Source organism: Pelophylax lessonae (genome assembly GCF_965119305.1).
Source record: "Pelophylax lessonae genome assembly, chromosome: 10".
NCBI classification, from domain to species: Eukaryota; Metazoa; Chordata; class Amphibia; order Anura; family Ranidae; genus Pelophylax; species Pelophylax lessonae.
The window spans coordinates 6,149,609-6,165,221 of NC_138777.1; positions in this window are offsets into that span (position 1 = coordinate 6,149,609).

Consider the following 15,613-nt stretch of genomic DNA (forward strand, 5'->3'; position numbering starts at 1 on the left):
ACTAAGAGAAAGATTTATGTCATTTTAATGTTTTTTTTTTGGCGGTAATGGCGGCGATCTGCGTTTTTTTTTGTGGGACTGCGACATTGCGGCGGCGGACAGATCGGACCCTTGACTGACATTTGTGACACTTTTGGGGGTACCAGTGACATTACTACAGTAATCAGTGCTATACATATGCATTGTTACTGTAAAAAGGACACTGGCAGGGAAGGGGTTAACTTTATTGGTGATGCAGGGGTTAAGTGTGCCCCTAGGGGCGTGCTTCTAACTGTCAAGGGGCGTGGCTTTTGATGTAACCTCAGAGACATACGATCCTACATAGCAGGATCATATGATCTCTGCAGTTACACCAGGGAGAATGACAGACGGTTGTGTTTACATCAGCCGCCTCCCTTTCTCCCTCGGCAGCGGGAGATCAGGAGTGGCCGGCGGACATCGGAGCCCCCGGTCACTCGCGCGGGGATCCCAGTGAACGGGCGGGGGTGGGAGCACGCCTCCGGTGGCGCGCGCTCGTCCCTATTGGCTGGCGGGCAAGTGACGTACCGGTACGTCACTTTGCCCAGGGGGGGCTGACCGCCACAGTATATGTACTTGCGGCGGTCGGCTAGTGGTTAATTAACATATCAACAGTATCCAATAGAGCATCCACCAAACATAATTGCCCTCTGGGTCCAACTTAAGGTCTAGGAGGGAAAAAGGCAAGGATTTATGTATGAGAACACTAACCCCCCTAGCATAAGACGAGTACATAGGGTGGCAGTAATAGCCCATCCACAGTTTGAAGCTTAGCACTCTGCTACCCATCAAACAAAAAAGCGCGACAATTTTGAAAGAAAAAACAACAATATTTTTCACTTTCTGCTATATATAACATTCCCAATAAAAAAAATGTAAAAATCAATTTTTTTTTCATAATTTTAGGCCAATTTGTATTCTGCTACATAGTTCTAGTAAAAAAAAATCTCAATAAGCGTATTTTGATTGGTTTGCTCAAAAGATTTTGCATCTACTAACTAGGGGAAAGATTTACGTACTTTTTATTTATTTATTTATTTATTACTAGTAATGGCGGTGATCAGCGATTTTGTGCGGGACTGCGACATTGCGGCGGACAGATCGAACCCCTAATGCCTCGTTTACGGTACGGTTCGGTTCAGTACGGTACGGTTCGGAACGGTACACCTTGCGTTTCCACTGCCAATAGTACCCTTTCATGATAGGCGTGGTGTAGCCGGAAAGCAGTGATCGACGATTCTCTGTCAACCAATCAAAGTTCTGCAGAGTGTAGCTCCACCCTGTTGGTACGGTACTAATGTGCTTGGTACCCCAACGAAAAGGGTCCCAAAAAAGTGGTACGGTACGGTTCGGAATTAAGGTACCATTCACAATGGAAACGGCATAAATAACGTACCGTACCGAACCGAACCGCACCAGAAAGCATTACTGACATATTACTGACATATTTGTCACTTTTAGGGGGACCAGTGACTTTACTACAGTAATCAGTGCTAAAAATATGCCCTGTCACTGTACTAATGACACTGACAGGGAAGGGGTTAACCTAGGGGTGACAAAAGGTTAAGTGTGAGCTTACGTGGTGCTTTCTAACTGTGTGGGGGATGGACTTGCTGCAGGGAACACAGAGACCTGTGTTCCTAAATAGGAGGATCCCTGTGTTCATTACTGACAGAACAGCAGTGTGCTGTGTTTACAATGGCAGACGGCCGTTCCGTCTCCACGGGGAGCGATCGCAGGTGCCACTGATTAGCTTCCCCTGTGGTGTAAGGGCACGCACCCCCCCCCCCCCGCTAAGCGGTCCCGTGAAGCAACGAACAGGTACGTCATTTTGAGGGACAGAGCCAACCTGCTGCAGTAAAACTTGCTGGTTGGCAAGTGGTTAAGGTGTTTTTTAACCACTTCTGAAGATTTTACCCCTTAATGACCAGGCCATATTTTGGGATTCAGCACTGCGTTACTTTAACGGACAATTGGGCGGTCGTGCGACGCTGTACCAAAATAAAATTGATGTCTTTTTTTTCCCACAAATAGAGAATTCTTTAGGTGATTTTTGATCACCTCTGCGATTTTTATTTTTTGCGCTATAAACGAAAAAAAAAGCGACAACCCTTTTTACATTCTGCTATACAGTATAACATTCCCAATATAAAAAATTTAAAAATCAAAATGTTTTAACATTTTAGGCCAAATTGTTTTCTGCTACATATTTTTGGTAGAAAAAAAATTGCAATAAGCGTATTTTGATTGGTTTGCGCAAAAGTTATCGCGTCTACAAACTACGGGAAAGATTTATGTCATTTTTATTGTTTTATTTTTTCTGCGATTTTTTGCATGATTGCGACATTGCGGCGGACAGATCGGACCCCTAACTGACATTTTTTACACTTTTGGGGGTACCAGTGACCTTACTACAGTTATCAGTGCTAAAAATATGCACTGTTACTGTAATAATGACACTGGCAGGGAAGGGGTTAACAGTGTGGGTGATCAAGGGGTTAAATGTGTACCTAGGGGCGTGTTTCTAACTGTGGGGGGGTGTGGCTTGTGAAATGACCATAGAGACCTGTGATCCTATATAGAAGGATCACAGGCGCTCTGTGATCATTCCAGGGAGAAGAAAGGTCAGCTGTGTTTACAACATCCGACCGTCCTTCTCTCTCAGCGGGGAGCGATCGCAGGTGTCAGGCAGCAATCAGAGCCGCCTGCCCGCTGCACCAGCTTCCCCGTTGACGAGCGGGGGTGGTAGCGTGCCGGCGGCAGCGCGCGCTCGCCCCCTAGCTGCAGACACACGAACAACATATACCTACGTCGGTTTGCCTGGGAGAGCCACACTGCCGCAGTATATATGCTGGAAGCGGTCGGCAACCGGTTAAGGACTAAGCCTATTTCTGACACATGTTGTTTACAAGTTAAAATCTGTATTTTTAGCTAGAAAATTACTTATACCTTATATATATTTTTTTCAGCAAAAACTCTGGAGAATAAAATGGCGGTTGTTGCAATATTTTTTTGTCACGTGGCATTTGCGCAGCAGTCCTTTAAACGCAATTTTTTGGGGAAAAATACATTTCACTGCATTTAAAAAAAAAAACAAACAGTAAAGTTAGCCCAATTTTTTTGTATATTGTGAAAGATGTAAATAGAGTAAATAGATACCTAATATGTTATGGTTTCAAATTGCGCACACTCGTGGATTGGCAAAAAAACTCCGGTACTTAAAAATCTCCATGGGCGACACTTTAAAATGTTTTTAACAGTTACCAGTTTAGAGGTACAGAGGAGGTCTTTTTTAGAATTATTGCTCTGGCGATCACGGCAATACCTCACATGTGTGGCTTGAACACTGTTTTCATTTGCGGCCGCGACTTATGCAAGCGTTTTTTTTCATGTGCGAGCTCATGGTGACGGGGGAGCTTTAACATTTTTTTTTTCTATTTGAATTTATTACTTTTTTTTACTTTTAGCACTGTTTAAAAAAAAAAAGCTGATCACTTTTATTGCTGTCACAAGCAATGTAAACATCCTTTGTGACAGTAATAGTCAGTGACAGGTACTATTAATGGAGGGATCGGGGGGGAATGTGACAGTAATAGGCAGTGACAGGTCCTCTTTATGGAGGGATCGGGAGGATGTGACAGTAATAGGAGTGACAGGTACTCTTTATGGAGGGATCGGGGGAATGTGACAGTAATAGGAGTGACAGGTACTCTTTATGGAGGGATCGGGGAGGAATGTGACAGTAATAGGAGTGACAGGTACTCTTTATGGAGGGATCGGGGGGAATGTGACAGTAATAGGAGTGACAGGTACTCTTTATGGAGGGATCGGGGGGGAATGTGACAGTAATAGGAGTGACAGGTACTATTAATGGAGGGATCGGGGGGGAATGTGACAGTAATAGGCAGTGACAGGTCCTCTTTATGGAGGGATCGGGAGGATGTGACAGTAATAGGAGTGACAGGTACTCTTTATGGAGGGATCGGGGGAATGTGACAGTAATAGGAGTGACAGGTACTCTTTATGGAGGGATCGGGGAGGAATGTGACAGTAATAGGAGTGACAGGTACTCTTTATGGAGGGATCGGGGGGAATGTGACAGTAATAGGAGTGACAGGTACTCTTTATGGAGGGATCGGGGGAATGTGACAGTAATAGGAGTGACAGGTACTCTTTATGGAGGGATCGGGAGGAATGTGACAGTAATAGGCAGTGACAGGTACTCTTTATGGAGGGATCTGGGGAATGTGACAGTAATAGGCAGTGACAGGTACTCTTTATGGAGGGATCGGGGGGGAATGTGACAGTAATAGGCAGTGACAGGTACTCTTTATGGAGGGATCGGGGAGGAATGTGACAGTAATAGGAGTGACAGGTACTCTTTATGGAGGGATCGGGGGGAATGTGACAGTAATAGGAGTGACAGGTACTCTTTATGGAGGGATCGGGGGGGAATGTGACAGTAATAGGCAGTGACAGGTACTCTTTATGGAGGGATCGGGGGGGAATGTGACAGTAATATGCAGTGACAGGTACTCTTTATGGAGGGATCGGGGGAATGTGACAGTAATAGGAGTGACAGGTACTCTTTATGGAGGGATCGGGGGGGAATGTGACAGTAATAGGCAGTGACAGGTACTCTTTATGGAGGGATCGGGGGGAAATGTGACAGTAATAGGCAGTAACAGGTACTCTTTATGGAGGGATCGGGGGGATGTGACAGTAATAGCAGTGACAGGTACTCTTTATGGAGGGATCGGGGGGATGTGACAGTAATAGGCAGTGACAGGGACACTTTATGGAGGGATCAGGGGGGGGGGAGGGGGGAATGTGACAGTAATAGGAGTGACAGGTACTCTTTATGGAGGAATCGGGGGGGGGGGGGGGGAATGTGACAGTAATAGGCAGTGACAGGTACTCTTTATGGAGGGATCGGGGGGAATGTGACAGTAATAGGCAGTAACAGGTACTCTTTATGGAGGGATCGGGGGGATGTGACAGTAATAGGAAGTGACAGGGACACTTTATGGAGGGATCAGGGGGGGGGGAGGGGGGAATGTGACAGTAATAGGAGTGACAGGTACTCTTTATGGAGGGATCGGGGGGAATGTGACAGTAATAGGAGTGACAGGTACTCTTTATGGAGGAATCGGGAGGGAATGTGACAGTAATAGGCAGTGACAGGTACTCTCTATGGAGGGATCAGGGGTATGTGACAGTAATAGGCAGTGACAGGTACTCTTTTTGGAGGGATCGGGGGGGATGTGACAGTAATAGGAGTGACAGGTACTCTTTATGGAGGGATCGGGGGGAATATGACAGTAATAGGAGTGACAGGTACTGTTTATGGAGGGATCGGGGGATATGTGTCAGTAATAGGCAGTGACAGGTACTCATTATGGAGGGATCGGGAGGAATGTGACAGTAATGGGCAGTGACAGGTACTTTTTATGGAGGGATCGGGGGGAATGTGACAGTAATAGGAGTGACAGGTACTCTTTATGGAGGGATCGGGGGGAATGTGACAGTAATAGGCAGTGACAGGTACTCTTTATGGAGGGATCGGGGGGAATGTGACAGTAATAGGCAGTGACAGGTATTCTTTACGGAGGGATCTGTGGGGGGGAATGTGACAGTAATAGGAGTGACAGGTACTGTTTATGGAGGGATCGGGGGGGATGAGACAGTAATAGGAGTGACAGGTATTCTTTATGGAGGGATTGGGGGGGAAATGTGACAGTAATAGCAGTGACAGGTACTCTTTATGGAGGGATCGGGGGATATGTGTCAGTAATAGGCAGTGACAGGTACTCATTATGGAGGGATCGGGAGGAATGTGACAGTAATGGGCAGTGACAGGTACTTTTTATGGAGGGATCGGGGGGAATGTGACAGTAATAGGCAGTGACAGGTACTCTTTATGGAGGGATCGGGGGGAATGTGACAGTAATAGGCAGTGACAGGTACTCTTTATGGAGGGATCGGGGAGGAATGTGAAAGTAATAGGCAGTGACAGGTATTCTTTACGGAGGGATCTGTGGGGGGGAATGTGACAGTAATGGGGGTGACAGGTACTCTTTATGGAGGGATCGGGGAGGAATGTGACAGTAATAGGAATGACAGATACTCTTTATGGAGGGATCGAGAGGAATGTGACAGTAATAGACAGTGACAGGTACTCTTTATGGAGGGATCGGGGGGAATGTAACAGTAATAGGCAGTGACAGGGACTCTTTATGGAGGGATCGGGAGGAATGTGACAGTAATGGGCAGTGACAGGTACACTTTATGGAGGGATCGGGGGGAATGTGACAGTAATAGGCAGTGACAGGGACTCTTTATGGAGGGATCGGGGGGAATGTGACAGTAATAGGCAGTGACAGGTACACTTTATGGAGGGATCGGGGGGAATGTGACAGTAATAGGCAGTGACAGGGACTCTTTATGGAGGGATCGGGGGGGGGGGGGGAGAATGTGACAGTAATAGGCAGTGACAGGTACACTTTATGGAGGGATCGGGAGGAATGTGACAGTAATAGGCAGTGACAGGTACTCTTTATGGAGGGATCGGGAGGAATGTGACAGTAATAGGCAGTGACAGGTACTCTTTATGGAGGGATTGGGGGGAATGTGACAGTAATAGGAGTGACAGGTACTCTTTATGGAGGGATCAGGAGGAATGTGACAGTAATAGGCAGTGACAGGTACTCTTTATGGAGGGATCAGGAGGAATGTGACAGTAATAGGCAGTGACAGTTACTCTTTATGGAGGGATCGGGGGGAATGTGACAGTAATAGGCAGTGACAGGTACTCTTTATGGAGGGATCGGGAGGAATGTGACAGTAATAGGCAGTGACAGTTACTCTTTATGGAGGGATCGGGGGGAATGTGACAGTAATAGGCAGTGACAGGTACTCTTTATGGAGGGATCGGGAGGAACTTGACAGTAATAGGCAGTGACAGGTACTCTTTATGGAGGGATCGGGGGCAATGTGACAGTAATAGGAGTGACAGGTACTCTTTATGGAGGGATCGTGGGGGGGGGATGTGATAGTAATAGGAGTGACAGGTACTCTTTATGGAGGGATCGGGGGGAATGTGACAGTAATAGGCAGTGACAGGTACTCTTTATGGAGGGATCGGGGGGAATGTGACAGTAATAGGAGTGACAGGTACTCTTTATGGAGGGATCGGGGGGAATGTGACAGTAATAGGCAGTGACAGGTACTCTTTATGGAGGGATCGGGAGGAACGTGACAGTAATAGGCAGTGACAGGTACATTTTATGGAGGGATCGGGGGGAATGAGACAGTTTTAGGAATGACAGGTACTCTTTATGGAGGGATCGGGGGCAATGTGACAGTAATAGGCAGTGACAGGTATTCTTTATGGAGGGATCGGGGGGAATGTGACAGTAATAGGCAGTGACAGGTCCTCTTTATGGAGGGATCGGGGGGGAATGTGACAGTAATAGGCAGTGACAGGTACTCTTTATGGAGGGATCGGGAGGAATGTGACAGTAATAGGCAGTGACAGGTACTCTTTATGGAGGGATCAGGAGGAATGTGACAGTAATAGGAGTGACAGGTACTCTTTATGGAGGGATCGGGGGGAATGTGACAGTAATAGGAGTGACAGGTACTCTTTATGGAGGGACCGGGGGGGGGGGGAATGTGACAGTAATAGGCAGTGAAAGGTACTCTTTATGGAGGGATCGGGAGGAATGTGACAGTAATAGCAGTGAAAGGTACTCTTTACGAAGGGATTGGGGGGGGGGGGGGGAATGTGACAGTAATAGGAGTGACAGGTACTCTTTATGGAGGGATCGGGGGGAATGTGACAGTAAAAGGCAGTGACAGGTACTCTTTATGGAGGGATCGGGGGGAATGTGACAGTAATAGGCAGTGGCAGGTACTCCTTATGGAGGGATTGAGAGGAATGTGACAGTAATAGGCAGTGACAGGTACTCTTTATGGAGGGATCGGGGGGAATGTGACAGTAATAGGCAGTGACAGGTACTCTTTATGGAGGGATCGGGGGGAATGTGACAGTAATAGGCAGTGACAGGTACTCTTTATGGAGGGATCGGGAGGAATGTGACAGTAATAGGCAGTGACAGGTACTCTTTATGGAGGGATCGGGGGGAATGTGACAGTAATAGGCAGTGACAGGTACTCTTTATGGAGGGATCGGGAGGAATGTGACAGTAATAGGCAGTGACAGGTACTCTTTATGGAGGGATAGGGGGGGGGGGATGTGACAGTAATATGCAGTGACAGGTACTCTTTATGGAGGGATCGGGAGGAATGTGACAGTAATAGCAGTGACAGGTACTCTTTATGGAGGGATCGGGAGGAATGTGACAGTAATAGCAGTGACAGGTACTCTTTATGGAGGGATTGGGGGGAATGTGACAGTAATATGCAGTGACAGGTACTCTTTATGGAGGGATCGGGGAGGAATGTGACAGTAATAGGCAGTGACAGGTACTCTTTATGGAGGGATCGGGGGGGAATGTGATAGTAATTGGCAGTGACAGGTACTCTTTATGGAGGGATCGGGAGGAATGTGACAGTAATGGGAGTGACAGGTACTCTTTATGGAGGGATCGGGGGGGAATGTGATAGTAATTGGCAGTGACAGGGACTCTTTATGGAGGGATCGGGGGGAATGTGACAGTAATAGGAGTGACAGGTACTCTTTATGGAGGGTCGGGGGAATGTGACAGTAATAGGAGTGACAGGTACTCTTTATGGAGGGTCGGGGGATTGTGACAGTAATAGGCAGTGACAGGTACTCTTTATGGAGGGATCGGGGGGAATGTGACAGTAATAGGCAGTGACAGGTACTCTTTATGGAGGGATTGGGGGCCTAAAAGACACCAAACCCCTCCACTACACTTCAATGTATTCAAAATGCCGAAATCAGCATTTTTGAATACTGACAGTCTTTTAAATTCGGCGATGTTAGCCGCCGAGTAAAGCGGAAATGGGGTTGTGACGCCGCTTCTGGGTTAATACATCGGAGACCAGATCAAAGCCGAATCCAGCTTTATTCGGTACTCCAACCAGCCAGCAGACGTACCGGCTGGTTGCTCGGGTCTCCTGGTGGGACGGGAGACGCGGGCAGATCCACGGAAGGCGGCTGGGGGGAGGGGGACGTCCCTTCCCACTCGCTGGGATAACGGCTGAGCGGCTCCCAAGCCACATCAGCTGTTATCTTCTGAAAGCCGACCGCCGGCTCTAAAGAACAGTACCGGGGTGATGCCTGCAGCTGCAGATCATCCCGCTACAACCACTTCTCTGAGCCGATGTACAGGTACGGGGACAGGTAGAGGGTACAGGGTGGGACAGGAGACCCGGGCAGATCCCGGGGGGGGGGGGGGGGACGTCCCCTCCCACTCACTGGGATAACGGCCGAGCGGCTCCCAAGCCACATCGGCTGTTATCTTCTGAAAGCCGACCATCGGCTCTAAAGAACAATACCGGGATGATGCCTGCAGCTGTAGATCGTACCGCTACAACCACTCCTCTGGGTCGACGTACAGGGACAGGTACTGGGACAGGGACCAGGACATGTACAGGGACAGGGACAGGGACAGAGACAGGTACGGGGACAGGGACAGGTACAGGGACAGAAACAGGTATGGGGACAGGGACAAGTATAGGGATGACAGGGACAGGTACAGGGACAAGGACAGGTACACGTTCCCTCCCGCTCGCTGGGATAACGGCCAAGCGGCTCCCAAGCCACATCAGCTGGTATCTTCTGACAACCAACCTCCGGCTCTAAAGAACGGTATCGGGGTGATGCCTGCAGTTGTAGATCATCCCGCTACAACCAAGGGGACAGGGACAGGGACAAGTACAGGGACAGAGACAGGGACAGAGACAGAGACAGGGACAGGGACAAGTACAGGGAAAGGTACAAGTACAGGGACAGAGACAGGGACAGGGACAGGTACATCGATTCGCGGGAAGTGTTTAAACTCACTTAGTGCCTTATGTGCAATATATTAACCTCAGAACCTGTGTAATTATTATGTGTCCTGGTTTAAACGGATCTGGTGGCAACCCTATGTGGTCTTCACCATACCCAGGAACCCCGCACACTGTGAGCTCAGAGACAAAGAAGACAAAGCCGGGATCATCCCGCTACAACCACTTCTCCAAGCCGACGTACAGGGACCGGGGCAGGGCCAGGGACAGGTACAGGGACAGGGACAGGGGCAGGGGCAGGGACAGGGACAGGGACAGGTATAGGGACAGGGACAGGTATAGGGATACGGACATCTATACGTGGGAAGTGGTTAAACTCACTTAGTGCCTTATATGCAATATATTTTAACCTCAGAACCCGTGTAATTATTTTTGTTCCTGGTTTACAGGGATGAGGTGGCAACCCTATGTGGTCTTCACCATACCAAGGAACCCCGCACACTGTGAGCTCAGAGACAAAGCAGACAAAGCCGGAATCAATGCTGAGGATACAATGTAAGAGCTGAAACTAGAGCAATGCAGTGTTATGCCCCGTACACACGTGCAGATTATCTGAAGACTTTTGTCTGTAGACTTACCAAAACCATATAATATGAGGTCAAACCTAAACACTTTCAATTTGTATGCAATCCGGCAGGCCCTTGCACTGCATAGAAAAGGTAAATCTGAAGACAAAAGTCTTCAGATAAGCTGCACGTGTGTACGGGGCATTAGACTTCACACACAGGAAAGCAATCAGACGTAACCTGATATTAAAATAGACGTGATCCCAATCACTACAATCTCAGAAACTTTATTAACTGACAGGGACAGGTACATGTACAGGTAGAGGAACAGGTACAGGGAATGGGACAGGTACAGGGACAGGTACAGTGACAGATACAGGGACAGGTACATCAATTCCCGTGAAGTGGTCAAACTCTCTTAGTGCCTTGTGTGCAAGATATTAGCCTCAGAACCTGTGTAATTATTATGTGTCCTGGTTTAAAGGGATGAGGTGGCAAACCTATGTGGTCTTCACTAGGGATGATCGAACTTTTGAAAAGTTTGGTTTGACCAGAACACCAGAACTTCCCGAAAGTTCGGCCCGGATTTCAGAACCCCATTGAAATCAATGGAACCCGAACTTCAGTAATCAAAAAACACCATTTTGAAGCCCTAAAACCCAATAAATACCCCTAAAAAGTGCCTAGGGTTCTGGGTCATGCCCCAGGGACTATTAATCACACAAAAAAAAGTTCTTAAAAATTTTCATTTTTGACAGAGAGCCAATTATTGAAAAAATTATTGAAAAAAAAAAAAAAGAGATTTCTTTGGATTTAGTGTCTGGGGGGGGGGGGGGGGGTGTCTAGTCTAAAAAGTGTACCTGTGAAGTTTCAGCTCTGTAGCATGTCCAGAACCAGAAAAAAAAGATAGTTTGTATTAGGTCACTTATAGAACAGGGATATGGCTCCGCTTTTTTCACACCTTGCTGGTTTTGTAGCAAGCGTTTTTTTGGGCATTTTTTGGGGGTTATTGGAGGCAGGCATAACATCAGAACTTCTGTGTAGGGGTATATATACACACACACTTATATGTATATATACACACATACACATACATAGGTGTGAAGGTAGCTGAACACTATACTTGCGCTAATGAAATAATTAACACCCATATGGCTTCTCTCCTTTCACACCTATATATGTGTATGTGTATATATACATATAAGTGTGTGTGTATATATACCCCTATACAGAAGTTCAGATGTTTTGCCTGCCTCCAAAGACCCACAAAAAATGCCCCCCAAAAAAAACACCTGCAATAACACACCTGGGCGTTTTTTTTGGGCGCAGGCGTTTTTTGGGCATTTTTTGTGGGTCTTTGGAGGCAGGCAAAACATCTGAACTTCTGTATAGGGGTATATATACACACACACTTATATGTATTTATACACATACACATATATAGATGTGATAGGAGCGGAGCCATATGCCTGTTAATTATTTCATTAGCGCAAGCATAGTGTTCTGCTATTTTCACACCTATATATGTGTAGGTGTATATATACATACATGTGTGTGTATATATACCCCTATACACAAGTTCAGATGTCATGCCTGACTCCAAAGACCCCAAAAAAATGTCCAAAAAAACCGCCTGCAATAACACACCTGGGCGTTTTTTTTTTTTGGCGCAGGCATTTTTTGGGCATTTTTTTGGGGGTCTTTGGAGGCAGGCAAAACATCTGAACTTCTGTATAGGGGTATATATACACACACACTTATATGTATTTATACACATACACATATATAGGTGTGATAGGAGCGGAGCCATATGCCTGTTAATTATTTCATTAGCGCAAGCATAGGGTTCTGCTATTTTCACACCTATATATGTGTAGGTGTATATATACATACATGTGTGTTTATATATATATACCCCTATACACAAGTTCAGATGTCATGCCTGACTCCAAACATGTCCTCAAAAAAGCCCTATAAACGCCTGCAGCAAAAAGCAGGTTGACCGGCGAGAAGCCATATCGCTGGTCTATAAGTCACCGAAGAGAAACAATCTTTTCTCTATAGCGGTCACCCTGAAATGGAAGGGTTTGGTCACCCTGCCATAGCAGTCAGTGTCAGTTCACCCTACACTACACTACGGTCACCCTGGCACTTAACACTTTCCCTACAGAAACTAGATTTTTGAAGCTAACTAAAGTGGAAAATAGCACCCTAACTACACTAGATATCCCTTTCCTCACACTAATAATTGCTAAATGACACTTTGAAGCAGAAGTAACAGAACTGCTTCCACTCTCTTCCACGTCCCTGTATTACAATGCTAGGAATTTGGCGGGGCTATCTTATATACTGGGGGGCGTATTCACTAATGATTGGCCTCTGGACCCCCTAGACACTCCAATCACATTCCTAGCATTCTCCTGCCCCCTCAATTGGCTTTTACTGATGGTTCTGGTCCAATCACGGGCTTTTAAAGCCCATTTCCTGGCCCATTGCAATTTGGTCGGTTCTGGTTGCCGAATTCCAAACTTTTTCAGCAAAAAGTTCTAAATTCGGCTGAACCTCGAACAGTCAATGTTCGGGTCGAACCAATGGTCGACCCGAACCGTTCGATCATCCCTAGTCTTCACCATACCCAGGAATCCCGCACACTGTGAGATCAGACAGAGACAAAGCAGACAAAGCCGGGATCAATGCTGAGGATACAATGTAAGAGCTGAAACTAGAGCAATGCAGTGTTAGACTTCACACACAGGAAAGCAATCAGACGTAACCTGATAATAAAATAGACGTGATCCCGATCACTAAAATCTCATAGAAACTTTTTTAACTGACAGGTACAGGTACAGGGACAGGTACATGTACAGGTAGACGGACAGGGACAGGGATAGGTACAGGTCCTGTTACAGGTAGAGGGACAGGGACAGGTCCAGTTACAGGTACAGGGACAGGGATAGGGATAGGGACAGGTACATGTACAGGTAGACGGACAGGGACAGGGATAGGTACAGGTCAAGTTATAGGTAGAGGGACAGGGACAGGTACAGGTACAGGTCCAGTTACAGGTTCAGGGATAGAGACAGGTCCAGGGACAGGTACATTGATTAGCTGGAAGTGGTTAAACTCACTTAGTGCCTTATGTGCAATATATTAGCATCAGAACGTGTGTAATTATTATGTGTCCTGGTTTAAAGGGATGAGGTGGCAACCCTATGTGGTCTTCACCATACCCAGGAACCCCGCACACTGTGAGCTCAGAGACAAAGCCGGGATCAATGCTGAGGATACAATGTAAGAGCTGAAACTAGAGCAATGCAGTGTTAGACTTCACACACAGGAAAGCAATCAGACGTAACCTGATATTAAAATAGACGCAATCCCAATCACTACAATCTCATAGAAACTTTATTAACTGACAGGTACAGGGACAGGTACATGTACAGGTAGAGGGACAGGGACAGGTACAGGTACAGGTAGAGGGACAGGGACAGGGATAGGGATAGGGACAGGTACAGGGATAGGGATAGGGACAGGTACAGGGACAGGTACAGGGACATAGACAGGGACAGGTACATTGATTCGCTGGAAGTGGTTAAACTCACTTAGTGCCTTATGTGCAATATATTAGCCTCAGAACCTGTGTAATTATTATGTGTCCTGGTTTAAAGGGATGAGGTGGCAACCCTTTGTAGTCTTCACCACACCAAGGAACCCCGCACAGTGTAAGCTCAGAGACAAAGCAGACAAAGCCGGGATCAATGCTGAGGATACAATGTAAGAGCTGAAACTAGAGCAATGCAGTGTTAGACTTCACACACAGGAAAGCAATCAGACGTAATCTGATATTAAAATAGACGTGATCCCAATCACTACAATCTCATAGAAACTTTACTAACTCAAACGTCACCTTCGATCTCTATAAATCTGCAGCTTTCATTAAAATAAAGCCTGGTGATCCCACCATGGAGGTCCTTGCTCAGGGTGTTATAGGGTGGCAAAGCTCTGTCTCTGTCTCCTAATTCCTTCCTTGTGTTGTCACCCCTGCCAAAGCTTTTGATGGAAACTACAAGTGTCCCTGTCAGCACATGTTACACAGACATGGTCGTCACCAGGAATCCCTGAGCATTGCCATGCAGCTGAATAGGAATGGGCACGGGCGTGTTCAGGATTCCACCTGCCCCGATCCCACCAGGAAGCAGACACTGCACTCCGCTAATCACAGGCGGGGAGATATTTCCCGATCTGCGCAGCTGCGGACTTGGAAATGTCTCACTGCCTGCGATTAACCCCTGTGCAGTGTCGGCGTCTAGGCAGGATCGGGCCGGTGGAGTCCCGAATGCGCCTGAGCCCGTTCCTAGATCAAAATCACTGAGGTGCAACATTGGGTGAGAAAAAAAGTGAAAACAAGGCTTGTGATTTGGAAAAGTGGAACTTACAGATGACACGAAGCGATTTAGCAAAACTAAAAGGTCATTCTGTTTCAGTTTTACATTCAATTAAAGTGTTCTCACATGAAAAACAAAAATAAAAAATATAAGTCAGGATACTCACTTCAAGCACAACATCATAAAAAAAATTTTGGATAGAGGTAGAAAATCATAGGCAACTCCTCTTAAAAGACTATTGACAGTGAAGATCCCTCCGATTATAACGTCACCATCCTGGTAATACTCATAGTTTTCATATACGTCGCCTGCATCCGGCATGTAGGTTGATGCCGATTCTGGGTTTTGGGTGTCAGCGGTACAAGGTGTCACACACAGAAGGAGCACACACAATTCTCCAATCTGTGTATGAGATGTCAGTATAAATCTACACAATACAACAGCAAGGAGATGAAGGGAGGTCACTATAACCCGGTATAACATTATCTGGGAATACAGGAGGATACAGATCATGTCTGTCTATGTAATAAAACTGCCTCCTTTTATCGTCTTATATAGAGTGCAGTGTAAGACAAGACAAAGGACCCCGCATTTAGAGCCAGGTGATACCGTTACATATAACTATTTTATTTTCTGTTAATATCAGTTTTTCTTTTTTGAACAGCAGAAAGAAAATAAAATATAGGCCAAACATTTGTAGGTGAG